This window comes from Hermetia illucens, chromosome 2, assembly GCF_905115235.1.
Source record: "Hermetia illucens chromosome 2, iHerIll2.2.curated.20191125, whole genome shotgun sequence".
Taxonomy (NCBI): Eukaryota; Metazoa; Arthropoda; class Insecta; order Diptera; family Stratiomyidae; genus Hermetia; species Hermetia illucens.
The window spans coordinates 57112563-57136773 of NC_051850.1; the positions used below are offsets into that span (position 1 = coordinate 57112563).

The 24211-nt window shown below is 42.4% G+C and overlaps 1 protein-coding gene across 24 annotated transcripts in view; it reads right to left on the reverse strand.

The window, feature by feature from the left end:
- LOC119649806 (hemicentin-1) overlaps positions 1–24211 on the reverse strand; it is a 604512-nt gene that overhangs the window by 511961 nt on the left and 68340 nt on the right. For all 24 annotated transcript variants that reach the window (XR_005249199.1, XR_005249198.1, XR_005249196.1 and 21 more), the window contains exon 3: positions 23681–23713. The gene's annotated coding sequence lies outside the window, so the exon portion shown is untranslated. The remainder of the gene's footprint in view (positions 1–23680; positions 23714–24211) is intronic.

Here is a 24211-nt window from a genome sequence, read left to right on the forward strand (position 1 = left end):
CGTAATAAAGCGCGTATTTATCAGTCTGAATGACGTCCGAATGACTTCACTAAGAGAATTGAGAATTGAAGTCAAGGCTGTACATGTATTTCTTCAAGAAACCTAAGGTTTATGGACTTGGTATAGCAGATTAATGATCAGATAAGATTTTATGGCCAAAAACCACATTTTACTTTTTAAATGCGTTTTTCTCGAAACTGAATATTGAAAATCGGCTGCCACCATAGCCCAAAATCTATTCAACGAAATTCTTTGAAATTTTCACGACTTATTCAGAACATATTTCTTCGGCCCGCAAACTAGGATAATTGCGATTCATTCAGTAATTTTTTTTTTATATTCATTAAAGAAGCCTTAAAAAAAACACGAAAATTAACAAAAAAAAGTTTAAAACCCCGCCAAAAATTTAGATTTAATTTTTTAATAATCCTAATTTGCGGACTGTAGTTAAGTGTGCACGTTAAAATGCCGTTTACATCACAGCGCCCTCTAGCGTGGCAGCAGAAAAACACCTTTTTTTGGAGATGGATGTATAAATTGCTCTGTATTTCAATAATGAACTAAGCTATCGGGCTGAAAAAATTACTACGCATGTCTAAGATATTAATAAATATATGGTGCAAATTTCGTATTTGTATCTTTATCCAATTCTTCACAAAAAATTTCTAAAACGAGAAAAAAACGGCCTTCACACGGGATGACCCCCTTAAATAAACATATCACATATATAAACATGGTTTTCATTCAACTTCTGTGGTATCTACCTAACCCGGCAATTAACAGATTCGTAAATCAAGCTGAGTTGAAGAAAAAAGGGATGGATTTTCATAAAGCAAACTAACTTTTTTCATTAGATATCCCATGAACCTCTTCTAAAACCTTTTCAAGTTAATTCAAGTTTCAACGCCAATTATCACTGCACAAATTATCACTTCAATATAAGCTACTGTCGCAATAGCCTACCCTCATAAGTTGCCAACATTTCTGCAACGATTCAACTCAACCAATTTCTCCACAATTTGCTACGAAATTTACACGAAAAGGATAAGACAGGACAAAACCAAGATTTTTAATTTCTTATGGCTTCGACAAAGCTTGCACCTCACAGTACATGTCCAGAATGCTCGTTCCAGTATGGACATGTATGCATATGTCCAGAACTGCAAAGTAACAAATTTCAAGATTCCTATGCTTCCCAAGCAACTACCACTAACAGGATCAATCTCTTGATCCCTGAAAATGCCTTCCATATGAGTATTTATTGTGCCAAATGTAACCCAAAACTAAAATCTTTCACTTCAAAATGGAAGGAACGTGTACTTACAGGAAACAACCCCAAATTTTCGAGAATCTCCAGCTATAGCACCCGCACTTCACACAGAAAATAACAAAAACACTCTTCGAAAACGAAAACTAACTAATCTCATTACTTCAATTATATTTAAAAATTACGAGTAATTAGCCCAACACATTGCGCAAATTACACTTTTAAGGCTCAAAAACCACCTAAACCGACGGCGGCATTTCCACCTGATACGCCCTTCATCGCGATCAAATCTAGACTGACTGAAACCGGCTACCTCTACTGAAGAGCCCTTGCAGCAAGCATGCAGCAACCTGCCCTGGACATAATGCAAGCCAGCTTCACAAACTTGTGTGACAAGTTTCAAAACATATTTATCACCCAACGCTCACAAGGCAGAAGATCGCGGATTGCAACTGTATCCCTGATTGTCCAGTAACTATGCTACCTGGAAGTTTCAGTAATGCGGGAATAGGGTCCACCTGTTTATACACCGCTTACTATGACTTAACGTGGGCTGATAGCTTCTGAGCTAGGACCTCCGTGGATTCGGTTAACTTGATAAATAAAGGCAGTGATGCGCTATAATTTCAAATGTTTACTCCGTGCAACGTTGAAGCCATTGTCCTCAAATGTAGTATATTTGCTACAACACACGTCCTTCTTAGTTCCCTTTTTCTATAGCCTCTACAGTCCTTGAGGATTCATTTCAACTACCTTTTCAAAATTCCAGACACATTGTCAAAAAAAATGTGGATTGGAGACGATTATTATTTTATATTTTATCCATGAAAGCTCCCTCAGCAAAGGTGAATCTGGTTCGCAATGACTTGAATTGTAAAAAAACGTTTCAAGTGCACATACCATATGTTAACACCTTTCATGGAGAAAGTGTCATATGTGTTAGATACATATGCATATGTGACAAATGTTTCCAGACTCACAACTATCAGGAGACGAACGGCGCGGAACAATTTACTCATCTAAAATAGTATCGTCTGCTGATAGTGGCAGAATGAATAGCGTTTTTCAACTCTCGTATTCTACTTGATAATCTGAAGTGCCACCATCCCAACAAAAGCTGAAAATACCGAGGTTCAGCATTTGTTCGAAAGGAAGTGCATACACAAAGCAACCGGCACCACCATCAATCAAAACTTGGAAGCCTTCATCCCTGAATTATTTGAATCAATTATATTAAAGCAAACGAGCAGACGAAAATGGTAGCGGATATTACGTAAAAGTAGTGTTTGCATTATCAGTTAACTTTTTCCGGAATTTCGAAGAATCTTCTTATTCTTTAACCTTCATCCTATTCGACAGAGGTCGGCTTATCTAGATTGCCATTCGCCGGACGAAACCGGGAAGATCCCACACAAGTCACAGTTGCAAGATGACCAAAGGACCATACGAGCTGACCAAAGTCTACTTATCCATGTGAATGTCTCTTTCGCCTCAGATTTTGGTATCTTCTGGCCATAATAATGGAGGATGTCCTTAATAGCAGCTAGAACAATAAATACTGGAAGCAAAAAAAAACAAAATGACCACTCAAGCAGAAGAACTCATCACCATCATCAATGGCGCAACAATCGATATCCGGTCTAGAACTATTATACCTTAGTAAGGAGCTCTAAGGCAGGTTTTGCCACGTCGCTGAACTTACCGTTGGCCAAATACCGTCTTAATCCCAAAAATTGATCACATTATCTGCGTAAAAAAAACCTCCCACACAAAGTGCATCCGTCTAACGAGAAAATTTAACGAATTATTCTTTTGCTGCCTGAAGGAAGAAGATGGAATCTCCTGTAGTAGATGGCATTTTCCCAACATTACTTCAAAGGAACCTTTAAAATCATCTTAGGATCTCTCCTAAAGGTGGTTTTAGGAAATATACCAAGGATATAGAAGTTGGTTGTCAAAGGGTAATGCGAGTTCCAGGGTGAAGCGCTGATTGGTACACACTATGGAGTATAAAACCTAGGAAAAGCCTGCTGAACCAACACCAACAGCTTTACTACCAGACCCCATTTCCAAGTGGTAACCGCTTGGAGTTCTTTCCTAACGAAAAGCTGCGCACGAAGAGGGATAAAGGCGAGTCTCCCGCGACTAAAAACGGGAAAAATTGTCCCGACTAGTCCCCCTGATTAGGGTTGGGTAGGGCTAACAACCCTACACAGGAAACAGAAGATGAAGTCACAAGGGAAACTCCGAATGTGGAAAAATCGTGGAAACAAATTAAAGACCCAATCCATAAAACGGCCTCTGCAACCCTCGAGGTCACCAAGCCAGGTAAGCGGTACACCAACTGAGATGCTTGGCTTTGGAATGACGATGTTCAAATGAAGGTCCGCGAAAAGAAACGCCTCTACCACAAGTTTCTCGACGGTTGTCAATTGGCAAATTTATAAGAATACCAACTAGGAAGCAAAGTTGAGTCGCGACGGATAGAGAGCGGCGAGAATATTTAAACCAGATTTCAACTAAAGAATTTTTTTCATCCTCCACTTCCAGAATCATTGTTGACATTTGAAGCAGTTCCACCTGTCAGCGCAACCTGCCGTCCACATGTACTCCAGGAGGGCGATCAGACCCGAGTTTACAAGGGAGCCACCTGAAGTGGCGCTTGCCACGAAGCCTCACCGGAGGTTATCTGGTACTATAGTAACCGGGATGGCCCTGAGAAAGCATATACTCCAGAAAAATTTCTGGAGGATGTGCTCTCGGCTCGGTTTTTTGCGGTTGGCCCCTGATTGAAGTTCATGCTGGTTATGGTTATGTCTGCATCACGGGCAGAGCTCCTTGAAGTTCAAGCGTGGATTTGCGCTGTACAACTCGGGCGCCAAGCCCCTTAGTTGCGGCAGAGGTGTTAGATAGGCCTTGCATCCACTGGGATAAATGCTGAGCCTGTACTCAGTTTAAATCAGTACCGCTGTGCCAGTCATGGCGGGGCTCTGATTGTGGTCTCTAGATCAACCCGTGTCCGAAGAGGACCGTGGGATTATTCCTACACGGCAGTTACTCACGGTAAGGCCCCAGGGCCTTCATGTCAACGCAACTGAAGAGAGGAAGCGAGGATGAAACTAATGAAATCGGAGAAAACAACAGCACCTGATGACATCCATTCTGAGCTCTGGAAAGCGAAGAGCTGAGACCGAACACTGTAGCTCAGTGAATTCTTTAATCGAGCTGTTCAGGAAGGTAGAACATCATCTGACTAGCAAGAGAGTACCACAGTTCCAATATGAAAAAAAGGTACTCCAGGAGAATGTTCAAATTACCGTCCGATTATTTTCCCATTCCATGAAGATTTTTGAACGCATCCTTGACAACCGTATTCGCGAATAATAATTGTTAAAATAACCAGATTTGTAGAGAGCTGCGGAACTACTAACGCAATACACGCTCCGCGGTCACTCATGGAGAAACACCCTTTTTACACTGTATTTCTGGATCTAGAGAAAGCGTTTGACCGTGTGCCACACGAACTCGTCTGGAGAACTGCATTATGAAATTATTTCACGTATTAGCGCAACCTGGATGAAGCTGCATTCCACAATTGGTATTCTTTGTGATCGACGTATCAACAAACGTCTTAAATCTAAAATTGACCGCAATGTCGTCCGTTCTGTCGCTCTTTTGGTTCTGAATGTTGGCCGACTATAAAAGATAATGAAGAGCGTCTTGCGGTAATGGAAACGAAGATGTTACATTGGACTAGTGGGTGACACGTTTCGATCACATCCTAATTCAGAATATCTGCCATCGATATAGAGTTGCACCAATGATGAAAAAAATTGCGAAAGAGTCGTCTTCGAATTCACTTGTTAAATTTGGTCTGAACATCGAAGTCGATGGCGAGCGATCACGCACGCACGCACGCTGCCTGTACAGATCGAATGCAACCCAGCAACTAGTCAAAACGATGTTCCAATATAATCTGATGTAACAGCGTTAAAAGAGATGCGCTGGTCATGAGGCAAATTTAAAAACATAAGCCGGAATAACGTTCACGCCCTACAAACGAACTCTCGAAGTCTGCCCCAGTTATGATTTCAAAACCAAACTTGAATTTTTTGGCGCTTCATCAACTTATACCCAAGGAGCGGAACAGTGAATCAATGCCTGAGGACTGGCAAAGAGGTATTACATATCCCATAAGTAAAAATAGCGATATGACGTAGTGCAGCAACTGTAGAGGTATCACTTTGCTGAGTTCCATCTGTAAAATATTCCCCGCTATCTTGCTAGCTCAGATAGCCCCTTATGCCCATTATGTCAGAAAATCCTTTATTCCAGACAAATCAACTATAGATCAGATTTTCTCCCTGCGCAAGCGTTGGAAAAGCTGTTGGAATATGACCATCAGTAGCACCATCGTTTCATCAACTTCTAGGTCAATATGGCGGAATAGCCAGGGTAAACCCGCACACAGTCATGAGAGAATTTGGTATCGCAATGAAATTGACAAGACTGACTAGGCTAACCCTGGCTAAGGTACGGAGCTAGATAAAAGCACAGCATCTCTGTCGAGACATTCAACAACAACAACGATCTAAGAAAAGAAGTGGACCGTTTTAACCTGGCCCTGGAAAAAGTGATCTGTGATGTTGTGGTAAATGGGAAAGGCGCTATCCTCTTTAAGCCCACCCAACTACTGGCCTACGCTAGCGTTAGCGACATCATGAGAAGAACAACCCGAGATGTTCAATCTACCTTAATCCAGATCGAGCAGGCGGCGCGAGATCTTGAGCTGCATTTCAATGAAGGCAAGACAAAATAATTGGCGGCAACGTCAGCGCCAAAAACCAATGAGACAACAGCATGAAATCTCAAAAATCACCACTGATAACAGCCACGACGATAATCTCCACGCACGGCTGTTACGGCTAACGGAGACTATGTCAACTTATAAGAACTGTTCCGCTTTAAATGTTTCACCATAAAGTCTAAGATCTTACTGTACAAAACACTAATCTTGCCGGTCCTCATGTATTCCTCAGAGACTTGGATTTTAAACAATGAAAAATACGAACTCTTGACCGAGTTCGAGAGAGGAATCCTTCGAAGAATTGTTGGCCCCCAACAAGAGGATAGTCGATTCTGTAGCCTCTATAACGACGCAATTTGTAGGCGATACCACGACCATCTAGTTGTGGAAAAAATCCGGCAAAATGGATTGGGTTGGTTGGGTTACTTAATCCGTTTGGATGACAGACAGCTTTTAGGGATATCGAATTGGTGGACCTCGGCGCAAAACCATGATGTCCGAACTTCCTTATTAAGGCAGGCCGTTGATAATGATGATGTAGAGATGGCCGAAAGTAGTTTTTACCAATTTACCTGACCTTTGTGCACAACGCAGTGAAGATAGTCTTAGAAAACGTTCTAGGACTTATTCCCCTAGATCCATGTAAACATGTTTATTAGGCAGGATAGTCAAACGAGAAAACCTTTCAGCTGATGCCATAAAAACTAAAAAAATAACACTATGTGCGTTTTTGTACATTAAAGGATCGTTCGATAACACATCACACACAGAGATACAAGATGCCCTAAATCTGAAGGGAGCCGGGAACATTCTGGCTTTATGGATGGGCTGGATGTTAGAAAGCAGGCAAATAGAAGTGAAGACAGGGGCAAAGCCTATTGTCATGATACTACTCAAGATTGGCCACAGGGTGAAGTACTATTACGGCTATTGTATAGTATAGTTGAGTAAGTCCTAGGATAGCTGAAAAATATATAGAACACAGGTCCAGGATTATGCTGACCATATTGTATTAATCAGTAGGAGCAGCCTATGTGATAGAACCCAAACTGGGTTCTGAATTGCTAGTACCTGGTGTAGGAAGGCATGGCTTCGCATCAAGCCAGTCAAGGCTACCCTAGTACCACTTTACAACTTTACCAGGAAGTGTAGGCTTGCTCAACTGACAACTATTTGACTATATGATATAGAGATTAAACAAGAAACAGACTGAAGTAATAAAGGCTTGTTGTTTCTTTTTCGTTGGTGTGGGTATTTATTCTTGCAAATACCGATATTTCGGGAACCACTTGTTCCCTTCATCACTGCTAACAAGTTAAAACTTGTTAAAGCTTGTTAGCACTGATGAAGGGAAGGGGTTCCCGAAATATCAGTATTTGCAAGAATAAATACCCACACCAACGAAAAAGAAACAACAAGTTTTTATTACTTCAACTAATTAATCGTTGGAAACACCGCATAATTTCACTCTGAAGAAACAAACGTCAAATTGTCGGCAATTACGCTAAACCAAAAACTACACTGGGAGACTTATGTTGGGAACAAATGTCAGAAACCTAGAAGAGCTTTGATTATTGGCAGGTGAATGGCATCGAAAAAATGGAGATGCACCCTGAAAATACTATAATGGGCATATACTGCAATAGAAAGGCCAATAATTGCGTACGGTGCGTAAATCTGGACACAAAGAACTGAACCTAATACAACAGGCCGAGAGTTACACAAATTTCAAAGACTGGCTTGGATGAGTGTCAGTGAGGCAATAAGGGCATGCCACGTCCTTCTGGAATTCACTCTTATTCATCTTTAGATACAGATGTTGGCATTTCCAACGCAATCACGGCAATGACAGGAGGGCAAAGCCGGCGGTGTATGCGCAAAACCGGCAGGGACAGTTTAGATTTTTGACCATGTTGAATCCAATGGCCATGAGGCAGCGGTTGAGCTGAGGAGGGAAGGAGCAGAAACGCCTCTATACGGGCCAGAACCATGAACCTAAGGAATGATGAAGAACTAGTGAGGGAACTACATACACTGGGGGAACAGGAAAGTAACGACCCAGGATTCTTAGGGAGGGATATGAACCTAAACGATCGAAGGATTATTTAGACCTCACCAGGAGCCACTTTGGGGTCATAGTAGGAATATTCGCTGGTCATTAAAAAGTAAATTATCACCTGGGAAAGCACCTAACGACATCGCATCTGTGCTCTGGAAAGGAAACAACTGGAACCCAACACTGTGACTCAGTGGGTTATTCAGGAAAGTAGAATATCACTACAATTCCATTATGGAAAAAGGAAGATAGTCCTGCAGAATCATCAAATTATCGTCGGATCCAAAAAGTGATGTATCAAAACCGCTTTGTGTTTCTGTCAGTGTTCATTTAGGAAGCGCCCTCTCACCACTTCTCTTTATTCTTATTATGGACGCTGTCATACAGGACATCCACCATACAGCGCCCTATATAGTGCTTTATGCAGATGATGTTCTCCTGACGTTTACCATAATAGGAAAGATGATCTTGAGCAATTTGTTTAAAATTATCGTTATATAAGTGGCAGCGACCTGCCCAAAACTGCGCTATTTAAACATCTCGAATCAATACTATCAGTCAATGGTGAACTGCGTTATGAAGTTGCTTCGCGTATTAGCCCAACCTGGATGAACTGGCGTTCCACAACTGGTGTTTTTTGTGATCGACGTGCCAACGAACGTCTCAAACCTGAAATTTGCGCAGTGTGGTCCACGCTGTCGTTCTTTACGATTATGAATGTTGGCGACTCTAAAAAACAATGTTCCGTTGAACTAGCGACGAAACACGCCTTGATCACATGCGAAATTAATATACCGGCGATTGATATGGGGTTGCACTGATCCTGAAAAATTGCGGGAGAGACATCTTCGATGGTATGGCCACGTAAATTAGGCTGATGAGGATTCGCTCGCCAAGATTGGTCTGAACATCGAAGTCGATGGTAAGAGATGTGAATACTATGTCTACGATATCATATATAAGCGCTCTTCAATCTAAGCAATGCAGCGCCAAATTAGATTAGAGTTCCTAACCGTGTTGTTCTAGATTGTGAGGTGATTCCAACGTATCATATATAAGATACATGAAATTATAGACATGACGCTTGAGACTTCCAAAAGGACCCCGTTCCCTCGACATTCCCAAGCCTAGCTATCACAAAGAGATGCAAGCGTATTTCGACGGGACAACTCCAGAGGAGCAAGGTTCAAATCGACGCTGAGTACCTGTCACTATACCACCATGCAGGTTACGTGATCAAAACCACAGGGAGTATTCGAAGAGAATAAGTTCCAAATCAATTATTGTTAAAAGCAAAGGGATTGTACATAAGTGATCCAACCTCATTGACATTAAGTATTATTACAATAGAAAATTGGGTTGGTAAAGAATGACCGCAACTCAGTATTTTAATACCAAGGAGCAGATCATTGACCAAGCATAAACTGGTGCTAATGCACTCTGTCTCACAGCACAGAATGCATGCATGAACCCCGAAAGCCCAAAGAGTATGGGAAAGTTATCCTGATGACGTGCAAGAACGATTGCTGATATGCAATCAATCATTTATCTTAACCTGACAGCATTTACTGATTTCCTCTTGCAACTTTTATATCCTCTTTCATTATTCGAATATTCAAACATCAGTTGATATACGGAATGTATTGATTATTCCGTGCACACAACAACTCCTTGTTCATCGACTGACGTACTCATTTATTCACTCTAGTATTAACCGAGCCATTGTTAAGTCATGAGCGGATTTTATTCCAATTTCTTCCAAATCTAAATAAGGCAGATTACGCCCAAATTTCCGTTGGATTATAAGTATAAATCAACTTCAACCATTTTGAAGCAGCTGAAATTTACTCTTACTAGCGTTTCGAGAGTTGAGCCGGTAGTTTGTGAACCTCACTAAAATTACAGTAGCGTAACCTGTGTCAAGATACGTCTGGTAACACGACGGTATGGGCATGCGGAGGCCAAACCATACAGGACACAATAGCATTCCCGGGAGCCGGTTTCGATTGAGCAACAATCAACGGCCATCTATCTGAGCATTGAAAACATTGAAAAGGACAAACGAAAGAGCACAAGAAGTAAACAAACGAGGATATGTGGCTAGTCTACCAAAATCTTAGTTAAAGATACATTCCTGGTGGACTTCGGAGGAGTTCACCGTCCAAAGAGTAAAGCAATGGAAACGGTAGATCAACTGTGTCACCGTATTGCCGAGGCATGCGACGCTACAATGTGATGCCACGAAGAAACTTAAATAGCGATGGAACCAGGAAATCCTAAAATTGAGATCATCGCGCCCGCTAGCAAGGAGTTTTCCTCTAACGGCATGAAGGAAGCAACCATGAATGGAATACCAAAATTTCCAAAACATCTGTAAAAAGGCCATACGAAAAAATGAACTTAATTGCCACGGGCAGTCGTGCCTCGATGCAAGTACCAACCCGTGTGGCCCTGCCAATAGGTATGTAACGAACAAAACATATAGGCCAAAATCAACCCAAATGTTGTTCCCATGACTCTTATTAAAGACAATTACAACTCTTTTTCGCAACAGGGGAAGAGTGAACCTCACCTAATGGTTCAGTAGGGTGTCAATAGCATATCGCCCAATCTCTCTTTTAAACACTGTGGAGAAGATTTTAGAAAGGATAATATACAAAAGCCTGCTGGCTTTCATTTAGCTTGTGGGTAATCTCTCAAAGCGGAAGTATGGAATTCAACGAGCCCATGCTACAATCGATACAATAGCAATAGTCGTGGATCTGTTTCGGAAAACCTTGGCCATTTGTTAGCACTGCATGGTTATTACATTTGATGTCGAAAATGCATTTAATTTGGCATGACCGAGGGGAGATTACGAGAACCCTGATCAAACTAGGTGTCACTGACCACTTGGCTCTTTAATCAAGAGTTATCTCACGGGAAGGGTTTACTGATACGTGGAGGCTATTTCTGGTAGGTATCCCTCAAGCTTCCACATTGAAACTCCTGCTATGAAGTGTCATTTAGAATGGAGTGCATGGCTTCACATGCTAGAAGATGCAACATTGATTGGTTTTGCAAACAAACTAGCAGTGATTATAGTTGGGAGACACGCCGTGGTGTAGAGCCACATAGAAGTAAAACCATTCATGCCACTAAATCATGGTTAAAAATGGTGAGACTAGATCTGGCGAACGAAATGACGAAGAAGATCTCCCCACTGTATCGTATACCTCGCTAAAAACGAAACCCAGAACAAATAATATTTCACTGTCTGAAAAGAAGTTTAAACGCCAGAATTGCTACGATTCAAAAATAACCACAAGTACTGGAACGAGTCTATAAAGCGTGCCAAACGCGTGTCCTAAACTTGGTGGGAGAGCCTTTCCTACGAAGTAATACTTCACGATAGTCACACGGGGACAAAAGCAGAAAAGTGGAGGTTGGTTTAGTGGTGCAGGTACCACATATTGCTGCAAGTGGCCGCAGCGATGTCTTTTTCAGATTTGTCCCTCCAGTCATAGAAGAAAAACCGCAAAAACCAAGTGTGCTACAATATGCCATTGGAACACGAATGGAATTATATGATTGCTATTAACTCTTCTTTAGCGTATAGCCCGTCAACCATACCTACGCGTCGTTTGTACTCTGCCTCTGCTGTTCTAGATCACGTAATTCTAGAGCGACTCACTCACCGGCCATCCTGGACTATTGCGTTCCATTGCATGGGATAACCTGCACTGGAATTGTCGCTCTTTCCCAGTAATCACTTCACACTCCCGTCTTCTGGTCAACAGGTCCACGGTTATCTGGCTAGAACGCTGGCTGGCTAGAAGTCCTGACCTCGAAATTGTCTCTGGTCACAATTCCGCCATGATAAGATGCAGAAATGAATTAATGAAAGCTCAGAGCTCCAGCGTAACAGTGGCATTCACTTCCCATTTATTACCCCCGTATAGGGGCATATGGGAAGCATTAGCGAGGAGCAGCCTCAACTTGATGTTAATGTTGAAATTGTCGCGTTTTCATATTTGAAGCGAAACAACGAAGACAGATTTAGCGTTGTTGATTCATCGACCGACATCAAATTCGAGGCAATTGTCATAAGCAACGCTATCTAGATATAAATTGTTCGACACAGTTTCGTCGGTCATGAATGCAAATAGAAAGAATGCGCTGACCCTTTAAACTGAAAACCTTGATATTTTTCGTATTTATTTATTTCAAATTCAAAGACATTTTGCTAAGGTCTATAACTTGGTGGGACCGCTAACAGATATCATCAGCGCAGTCGAGGTATTTGTGAAACTAGAAGCATCATCGATAATGTGAAGACAAAAATTTCGTGACAAAATGCAACCCTGGCGAGCTCCACTTTGGACTTCGAACCCCGCCAAGAATTTACCTCGGTGCTATAAGTTTCTCCTGTATGTCTCTCTTTCGTAGAGCATTTCCGATCACCCCCTGTAGACGGTGTCAAAAACCACTTTGAAGTCGATGAGAAGGATGTGGACCAGGTATACACACCGCAATCATCCAGTGATATCAAAGTGGTCAGTACAGGCGGTTTCAAACTGAAAACTAGCCAGCTTTCTTTCGATCTAGCCTACCTTCTATCATGTTTTTTCGGATTATTTTAATCACTATCCTTCCGCCAACAGGAAGCACACTTGTTGCACTCATAAATGGTACCTTTTTTGGAATCTTGACGATTGCCCCTCCTTCTGCTCAATGAACAAGATTACAGATTCTCATGATTAAAGGATAAGTGGAAATAGTAATTCTGATATTGTAGGGGTTATCATAAACAATTCTGTTGTCAAACCTTCTAAGCTAACAGCATTACTCCGACTGGTTGCTTCTGTTTGGAAGAACAATCCGTGCCCGTATATTAGGGTTCCTGGTCTGGATATTATGCGATGAAATATCGTGGTGAAACGCGTCTTCAACATCTTTTTCAACTTCTCATCATCGTAGTTCACCGTTAACATTCCTCGTAATTTGGGTGACTTCTCTCACCTATGCATAGGCGGAATTCCTTTTGTCACGCCATACGCCATGCTGCATTTTACATACTTTGTCCCCCAAAACCAAGTTTTCTAACGTCTTTTTCTTACGTGGCCGATGACAGAGATAAAGGCAATTCTAATGGCGACCCAGAATTCATTAATATTCACGGGAGTTGGAAACGGTCCTCAATTTGGGGGCCAACGATCTGTTCCATGCGAGCATACCCAATGACGACACATATGCGAAGGTAAAAGACGGTCGGATGATGATCCATTTCGAGACCGATATCAGTGCCCATTTCGTTAAGCAAATTCTGAAGAACAACTTCTAAATTTACTGCTGATCGCGATGTGGTCGCCCTAACTAGTTGTTAATTTCCGGTCAGTCAGTTGAAACCCAACTGACCATCTGGCGTTGTACTCATATAAATGTGCCGCCAAGACGGTAAAAGCTGCATAACCCTTTCACAGTTGCTGTTGCGGTGGGCAAGACCTTGCTGCCCCCCCACACACACACAAACTGGTCCAGAACAGCTTGTAATTTCTCATAGAAAGCTCCCTTCTTTTCTCCATAAGCTATAGTGGAACCTCACAGTCAATATTTTCTCAAAAACCTACTTTCAAGGCATGTACCGTAGTCGGTTTCCCCTCTGCTACCACTATGCTTTCCTGAATACACAGTGCGATAAGAAGGAAAGGATTCCTCAGAGTCTTACCATCTCACTTCATTTAGGCTCAGAATCTCCCGTTTATATCTGCTTCATACAGGCTTCCTAAATCCCCTATCGAAACCAAAGTATTTATAGTGATACATTCATATGTTCTCCAAAGTTTGTTTAACGCAAACTGAGACTTATGGTTGTTTATTGTTTTGCTACCCTTATCTTTTATATTCGAATAGCAAATAATAAAATGTATCACAGTTGCTGCTCATGAATAAAATGACCAATAAAAGGAAAACGACCTTCACCAGAAAGCCTTTCAATTAATACCCCTTCCAGCCACAATCACATTACTTTAAATTGTCCTGATATTATGCATGGTCATACGACCTTTTCATAAGCAACACAGTATGAATGTGCTCAAATTAAGTCCATGACACTCTGATTACTTCTATTCAATCGTAGACCGCAATCATGTGAAGGCGAGGAACCAAAGTGTCCACTACTCCTGCAAAGTCGCAGCCCTCCCCCAATTAATGGAAAATGGAAAATTTCAGAGTTTTTTTATTAAATTATCTTCACTATATCCGCAAATAATCAAGAGAAAAGTTAGAACGGACAAATATCTCTCGTGATACGTTCACAAAACTTTTCTGCCCAATTCACCCACAGGTGTATACCAGTCCAGGGAAAAAACTACCTGGTCGCTGGCAGGATGAAAAAATTCCAACAGCATTCGAATCACTTCCTAAGTTAAATATTGTCCCTGCCGTAACGAATACATATTGCACACAGGATAAAGATATCCTGCTATAATGGAGGAAGGGAAGTGCACTAGAATGACACAGCTTAAAGCACAAGGGATGCCTAGCATCCATTGCCGCTGTATCCTGCAGCTCGTATGTCAGTTGGGTAAGCGAATGGAAAAAGTGTCCGGCATTTTTTTTCCAACCACTCGATGCACTACCCTCCTGTACTCTAAACCAGCAGCTATTCATGTACATGCACGTATTTGCACACTCACTGCATACATCAGAGCAACATATGTACTATGCTCGCCCAAAGTGGGAACTAGCAAGAAAAAAGGACTGGGCCAATATCAAGCAAGTGTCCGTAGTATTCCTGGTGGAAAGGAAAAATATTGTCAGCATAAGGATAGACCATTTTTTCCATGGGAAAAGTTAGTCAACTCAACCTCCTTTGCAATATCTTTCTCCCGCCCAGACTGCATCAAACCACAGCAGGACCTCAATGATGATAAATATGCGGTGCAGCACAGGAAGGGAGGCGGCAAAGGTGCTGCTACACTGTTCCATGACACTCCTACAGTCTGCATAGCACTCCCTAATGATGGTCCTTGCAGTACTACCGTACCGAGCTGTTGGGATAGCTTGAGCGCATTAATTAATCGACTTCTTGTCTAGCACTTGAACTAAGGGTGTTAGGAGCCTTAATGCAGCAAGGAATACTGAAAACTAGCAACTCTTGTCACCTCAACTCCTCTTACAACATCTTCATTTTGAGGTACCCTTATTATCCTTCCCCCACCCCTACTGCTACTACTTCCTCCGCTCAAATAGTTTGTGTAGCTTTTACTTAGCCTTTCGTCAGGAATTGTGCCAGTGCTTCTAAGTGGTCACACAGGATGTGTATGGTAATTAGGTTTTACATCGTAGGAGGATTATAAACCCTAACCCGGCTTCCATCCAATGGACGGATGTAATGGCCTGCGTTACTGCGAGAAAGGCATCGGGCAACTGGAGGAGCCCAAACGAGAAAAAAAATCAATGAAAATGGTCTGTGGAACTAATGGGGAGAAAGGAATGCATGGAATAGAGATGAGGATGTTTTAAAGACATTTAATGGTACTTAAGAAAAGCACTGTGCTGACCGGAATGCTTAATGCTATTCCACCATTCTTCGTAATGCAATTGAATGCCAAATTGTTTTTAATGGAGTTGAAACCTCAATTGTGCTTAAGTATGTCAGTAAATGGCTTTCGATGTTTCGATTCGCCAGCTTGCTTTATTCTGTTTTTTTTAAAGGTTCGAGATTTCAACTGAATTGTATAATAAATTGGTAGCGCAATTGCAATTTAATCCTGAACAAAGAAAACACAGGTGTTTGGTAAAAGATTGGGGAGGTATTATTCAGCGAACAACTTTCTTACAAACAACTGGAGACAAACACGTACTACCTCGATTTTTCTTCGGAATTTAGGCATACATATGGCGTACAAACGTGATGCTTCAAACAGCAGAAATTGCCGTCATAACAGCCAAAAACCCTCAGACCAGCTACCTATATCTCCTTTACAACAGGGTCATTTCAGTCATTCCCTCTGACATCGATCAAGTCCGCACGTCATAGTATTGGAGCCATACCTAAAAAAGTGTTTGCATTATCCAATCCCAGCGGGAGAAAACACACAGCCAGTGAAGATCTCCCAACATGGTATAACCATTTATTCTGCACATTTAAATCTACAGACTCACTGCATCAACTTTTTTTCGAAACCCCGATTCCCACAATTGAAACATTGCAGATCAACCTTCTTCTCCTGCCAAATATTTTCCTTCCATACTCCTTTGCTCTAGATTCCTGGTTTTTAACCCCAAGCCCAATTAGTATTTTTCTAAAGATGATACCTACCTACCTCCACAAAAGAGATTCTGGGTTCTGTCAAGAGTATGTTCGGCGCATCTCCGACTCTCTCCTGTGTCAAACTAACGAATGACAGCAGCCCTGACCGCATCTGACTTCCTCAAAGAAGCACCCTCTGAAATTAGATACAAATCCCAATTTTTCTTTCTAATCCTTACAAATAAACCAACCAGCGGGAAAATTTGAAGAACGGGACCGGTCCTTACGATCAATGGAACTAGTTCCTTGAGAAGAATGCATCCTTTCTGTAAAACTGTTAGCCGCTCAAGAGCCAATCTACCAGTCTATAAGCCCTCCCTCCCCTCCCTTAAGTTGGCTCTACTACATAATGCCAGCCATATTACAGAAACCAGGCTTGACAACTAAATGCTAAGCTCCGATTTCCTTGAAGGATACACAATTTTGGACTGCACCACGCAAGTCGAGAAGCAAGTCCTAATAAAAATTATGATTGCTCTCCATACCGAACTCACTATTTATCCCTCTACCTATATTGAGAGCTCTACTAAAATACTCTAAAGGAGCACTCTTCCTTTTGGTGTATCTTGCAGATACTTCCCCCATCAAATTTGTTACTAGTTTGACAGAAAACGCGATTCGCAGAAAGACTAGCACCAAAAAATATTCTATTGTGGTGAGATGTGAGAAATGCATTCAAGCTTAATACGAAAGTCCCTCCCAACGGTTGTCATTTCCACCTATCTCACCGCTATGTTCAGTACTGATTTAGCAAAAAGAAGGCTCTGGAATGACACCAATGACGGACTCCAACAGTACATTGTCTCTACTTGCTTCGTACTGGTGTGGAACATCATGTAAAGTGATATGTCTAATCTTCTGAACGAGGTCACGATGGTGGACTACGCCCATGACATATAACTAATTCTGGTCGCAAACTATCTTGAAAATACTGAATTGTACTCATGCATAATAACCAGTACTGTTAAAGTTTGGCTGGGAAGTGCTGCACGATCTTCATTGAAAAGCATAGTAAACGGTCGGATTTAAATTGACAAAGCAGGTACGGTGAGTATGGCTCTCACACGGATGCTTTTGAATTTAAGAGGACTACGGTACGCTGGTAGGCTACTCATTGTCAGAGTGACAAGTTCGATCTTGCCCTGTGTACCCCTAATTTGGGGAAAAGCACTTCAGATTTCAAGTAACGCACGTAAACTGAGTGACAGCTTTAAGCGTCTGTTTTGCATTCGTCAAATCGAGAATAATGTCAATTGACATATTTACAGGTGAGGTGACAAGCATATACAATTTGACGTCCATTTCTTCTTTTACGCAGACGAAGAGCTCCAAAAGGAATAGATCGACAAATAGACAGTAAAGGGGAAACACTCAAGACAGGGTCAGTGAATACAAAGCATCACCCTGCCATCAGGCAGTGATTGGAGGATTTAAATAAAATATTTCAAAAAATTGCGCAAACTGTGATTGAGTTCCAGAGGACCAAGTTTGGAAGATTAGTATCCAGTAAACCATATAATTGGATCTATCAAGGAAGATTGCGAAAGCAAGGCTACGAATTCCACGCATAGAAGAAAGGGGACCTAGCTAAACTTAGCTAATTCTGCCCCGCGACGTAATTCTTCATGGTGGTTCTGCCTAGCGGGAGGGAATCGAAGAAAACTTTAGTGAGTAAAAATTCAACAGTGGCCTGTTCAATCCAGCGTGCGTTGAAAATTCCCACCTTTTTTAAAAAAAAAAAAAAACAACGGTTTCTACGCTTCCTAATTGCATCTTTACTAAGATATTTTTTGTTCGCTATAGTCTAGCGGTTATTCTAACTTATCCATTATAATAATTTTTCGGTGACGGAAGCGAAAGAGTATTGGGGTTGACTTTGGTGGTTACCCGCCCAGCATGCTGAGTGGATCACCGCCGAAGGCACCCGCCACGCCAATACGCCTGGCATGAATTTTGCGGATGTTACTGAAGAGGAAGTTCGACGAACCATAAACAGCTCGAAGAACTGGAGGGCCCCAGGTCTGGATCGGATGCAGAATTTCTGGTATAAGAAATTTGCCAGCGTACACAGTCGGTTGGCACACAGTATAAACGAGCTCAAGAATCGGCCGGAGGAATGTCCACAATTCCTTACAGCGGGGGCTACCTACCTTATCCCTAAGAAGGACACGATGCAGGACCCCGCAGACACAAGACCTATCACTTGCTTACCAACCCTCTACAAATTCATAACGTCCATTATTAGTGGAAGGGTCAATGCGCACCTCGAGACCAACAACATTCTGTCCGAGGAGCAGAAGGGCTGCGGAGTCGGGTCAAGGGGTTGCAAAGAGCAACTCATTATCGACTCGGTAGTTGTAGGACAAGCAACTAGAGGCCAAAGAAACCTCTTTAGTTGCTATATCGATTATGCCAAGGCTTTCGATAGCGCCCCGCATACCTGGCTGATCGATGTCGTACATCTGTATCGCATTGATCCGAAACTAATAAAGTTTTTGGCGACAGTCCTGGAAGGGTGGCATACCACCTTATCAGTGCATACATCTGAGGGTGCTAAAACCTCACAGCCCATCCGTATACGGGCATCTTCCAGGGGGATTCATTGAGTCCTCTTTGGTTTTGTATGGCACTGAACCCCCTTTCATGGCCACTGAATGAAGCTGGAGGGCATGGTTTTGCAATAAAATATGGCCTACGTGCTAAGTGCGAACTGGCATACTTGATGTACTTAGATGACATCAAGCTGTGTGCTGGTACTGACAACCATCTTAGAAGTCTGTTACGAATAATAGACATGTTCAGCCGTGATATTCGGATGGAATTTGGATTAGACAACTGTCGAATCCAAGCCATCCGCAAAGATCATCACGAGCCGCATGCCGGACAAAGAATTGGTGACCTCCACATACAGGCTATGACTGCTACAAGTACCTAGGAAGCAAGGAATCCATGCTCGAGTTGGTGGTCTGAAGGATACTCTGCTGTTCGAATTCCTGCGACGTGTAAAGCTGGTGCTGAAATCGCATCTCTCGGGGAAGAATAAAATAAGCGCGTGAATGTATTCACTATCCCTTCATTGGCTTATGCATAAGGAATATTGCCGTGGACCAAGACCGATCTGGAAAACGTCCAGCGGCGGATACAGACAACTATGTCCAAACTCCGAATGCATCATCCAAAGCCTGCCGTGGAGGAGATGAACCTGCCTCGTGACGTCGGGGGTAGGGGCGTGGTTGACGTGGCGGCACAACATCATCGCCAAGTCGACTCGCTGCGTGCTTATTTTTACAGCAAAGCGCAGGCGAGTCCGTTGCCTGCGGCTGTCTGTAAGGCAGACTGTGGACTGACTCCACTTAACTTGAAAGATCGATCTTTCAATCCTCTGAGTGGGGTGAAACCGGACCAAGAGCGGATCGATGAATGGAAGAAGAAGGCAATGCACGGTAAACACGTGAATTATCTTTGGCAGCCATTTGTCCATTTGCAATCGTCGAACAGATGGCTGTGACCTGCGGAGCTCTTTGCTGAGACGGAGGGGTTCATGTGTGCCATTCAGGATGGCGTAGTCGCCACCCAAGCTTATAAAAAGCTCATCATGAAAGAACTGGTGGAGAACGACCAGTGCAGAATGTGTGGTTCGGCATTAGAGACGTTGGACCATCTCGTTTCTGGTTGTACTGTTATGACACCGGTGCAATACATCACCAGGCATAATGCTGTATGTAAGGTTATCCATCAAAACCTTGAATAAAAGCATGGGCTGATCACGGGAACATATCCAGTTTACCAATATGAGCCGCAAGCAGTACTTGATAGTTCTGCTTACAGCACGTTATAGTTGACAAGACTGGTCGCCCCGCGTATATTATTGATGTTGCTATCCCCCATAATAGCAACATAGAGCGGAAATACGTGGTGAAGAAGGCGAACTATGAGCCACTGGCTCGGGAAATCAAAGAAATTTGGCGTCTCGAGCGGGTGGTTGTAGTTCCCATAATATTCTCAGCTACAGGTATTGTACCTAAATCCCTCACGGCTTCCCTTGATGTCCTGGGACTTTCACACAGTCTGGTTCAAACCATGCAGAAGTACACCATTCTGCATACGTGCTCGATATTGCGGGGAGTTCTCGATGGATTCTCCCATTATCCTACTACCGGCCACCACCACCAGCGCCCCTTTAGTTGTTAAGTAGGTAGTATCGTCCTAGCCTAAATGCTTGCCATTTAGCACTAGTATTAGGTAAAATCCGGCAATAAGCCGAGATTATGATAACTCGGAAATAATAATAATAATCGCGACAACCCAACTGGATCAGTGCCTTGAGGCTTCTTTCAAGACCGTAACACCCACTATGATTCAGGAATATCATACACTGTAAGACGCAATGGGGTCACCATTGCACCCGCCCGTTATTACCCTCATTTGACTCAGGTACCCATTAATAACTGAGTCGACTGGTTTCCAACATCCAATCAGGGTACAAATCCTTCTGCCGCCAATAATATTTGCGTTGTAACCTTCCGCAGCGTGAGCCTAGCGTTCTAACCACTAAAGCATCCGAACACTGATTTACCCGTGCTCAACTCAAGCGATCCTCAGCCCGTTTGAGACAAAAGGAAAACATGGTCACTATAATTTGAATAGTTAAAAACTAAGCCGAAACGAAGATACCGTATGAGGGTAGTGATCCCTCTTTGCGTTAAGAATCAAAAAATTACTCCAAATAGTCCCCACTTGTCGGAAAAAGCGACTAGACCAGATAGAGATTACTGGGTTAACTACCTACAATTTCCGAATTACTTTTATGCCACAGAAACGATAGCCGCGTGAAATGTGAGATTTCGACGTTTTACTTTCACGGACGGACATAAACTAGACCTCGTAACGGCAGTGACAGCCCCTTCTTACTTTTTCCAGCTTAAGCGGAAATCACCGGGGGTACAGATGAAATTCCGTCTTAGGACATTATACTATTGTCCATCGGAAAGCCGGTTTGAAGCAAAACTGTATCTGGTTTCAGATTAATACTAACCTTAGTCGCAAGGCGCTCCGTTGCATTCTCAGAACCAGTATCGGACAAAATATTAACTACGAGATTTCGGTCTCCACTTTAATAGTACAGTTTACTCACCATCGAACTTGTGACCCCCACGGTAAACTTCCTAAAAGTGATACGCGGATAGTGATGTATGATCTGAAAGCCAAGGTAAATTCGAATAGCAACTTACTCAGACATGTGACGGAAAATTGCGGTCATGGAGACCATAAGAATAACAGTAAAGGATTTGCGAATTCCGCAAAATTCCAACACCACGCCGGGTTTAGATTAGGAGCTGTGCTTAATGAGAAAAGCGCTGACATCAGCTCTCGGCTTGTTAGTCGCTTATTTCCTAAGACGCTAAGTCTGAAATTGCTTTTGGGGGGGGGGGCTAAAAGTTTCGACCGAAGACCGCATATTTAATCCAGATTCGATTCAACAATAGGACAATTATATTACTGAGCAGTTGCTTTAAAGAGTCTACCGAAGAATATCCATGAGTGTTGAGAAGCCATCAAAGCAGATATTCTCTTTTGCGCTACTCAGAACTCCCGCCCCTTACCGTCACAAGTCTTAACTGTCTGTAGAAACATGGAAACGGATAAGTCAATGTAAGGGATATTACCAGTAGTTAATGAGCATAGTTCTTTCGCGCTCCGATGACCTCCGATTGACGGTACCCTCTTTGTTCACGATGTCAAGCAACTCTAGGAGTGGGAAGATCACTTCCCCATAATTCTGAATGGCATGCCTCTGGTGAATATCAGGTCTCTTGTGGATTGATATAATTGGCCATCATGCACAAACACTGATTAAAGCTTGACCGCACCAACAAAAACCTCGAATAGCTGATAGGCAAAGTCCAGACTAGTTTCCGCTGCCAGCGTGCACTGATTTCATTAACACCTACCAGATCATAGTGGAGCAGGATGCATAGCTTCCTTGTTCGGAGGACATGGAGGGATTCGATGGACTATGCACCTCAACTACGCTGATGACATCCGCTCTTTCACCTATACATGGGCCTTGGTCAATTAGTTCTACATTTAGGAAAGGAGGCAAGCAGAATCGAGCCAATAATCGCAATATTCCTACTTGTATTAAGCAGCAAAGCATTGGAGGGTTCTATAAATTTGTTAATCTGCGCGGCTTTCCTACTGGCGACAGTGATACCAAGATCAATGTTCCTCGATGCATTAAAAGCAGTAGATCCTTCTTCGGTGTTTTAGATAAAATTCAGAGATCTCAACACTAAGATCAAGTTGTTTTGCATCAAGGCTCTCTCTGTATTCCTATAAGGAAGTTGCACGTGACAAGTAACCTCTACTGTTAATCGAAAGATCCAAGCAGTCCTCACCACTTGCCTTTGTAGTATCCCGCCACTCAGGCCTAAAACAATATCAATTCAGGAACTTCGACATACGGGCCAGATACCTGTGGTCTGATTATTATTAGAAGACGGAAAGGGATAGGAAAGGATAGGCTGCACATTGAGAAAAAGCGACAACTCCATTATTAGTCATACCTTATAATGGATTTCACTATCCTGTGAAAGCTGATCAGTGGCTCGTTTGAGAAACACGCTGCTCAAGAAATTAGATGCGAACTGAAAAACTCTAAGCTGAGCTAGAAAACATTGGTTGACGCACTAGGTTCCATTGAGCAGTCTGTAGGAACCATGGCATAATGTTTTTATATGCAGGCATTATGGAGTGGACGAAGATAAATTTTGGTAGCTATGGAAAAAAAAAATGGGCAATCGTGTGTTCATGCGTCCAATGGAATGCAGATGAAAAGCGGCGCTCTCTCCACAGTCGAAGCTGTCCTGAAGAATGAAATAGCAAAAATTCATCCCACCGTCAATTTTGGTAATGTCACAGCCTCTCAAAACAAGGAAAATGAGAATCGCATCGGCACTTCAAATATGCTTTTTCCCCTTAAATTATCTCCTTGAAAAGTTTGTAGTGTACCCCACTACAGTATAGCGTTACATTTTAATCATTTCGGCTTCCTTGGCCCTGGAAAGAAATATCTCACCAAGGTTTCCTTGAACAAGGAATACGAATGCTGCCTGTTTTGAGAATACTTCCTTAGATTCGTTAATTCGGCTGAGCGGAGGTGTAGTTCCCCCATTTACATACTTTTACCTATTCAACTTGTAACAAATCAGATCAATTTAAGTTAAATTTATTGAAGTATCCTTGAATTCTTACCTTTCTACGTCGTAACCAATTCCAACCACGGAGCTGAAAATAAAAATAGATGTAAAATTAGTTACAATATTACAGGAATATTTTGTTGAGTTTTTTCTAAATCTAATCAACTAAGGTACAACTTTACTGTACCCAAATTTTTGTAAAACAACATGAGTAGGACGCGCAAAGTATTACTCAATAGAAGCAAGCGCTCATCAACTCATATCTGCGTCGCGTCATTGGAACGTTCTGGCCTCAGACAATATCAAATGAAATACTTCCCCGACGAATGAGCCAGATGTCAGTGGATATATTAAGAAGAAAGCACAACTGCAGTGAATAAGTCACACATTGACAAATGACGACAACTCCATTACGAATAATCCCATGCAATGGAACCCACTATCCCAGGATGACCAAAAAATGATCCATCATGGAGGTACGTGGTGCAAAACACTAAAGGAGAGGTACAAGCTTCTCAGAAAACCGTTAACAAAGCTAAAGGGCATAACCAGGAACCGACCGCAATAGCGCAGATATGACATCCGT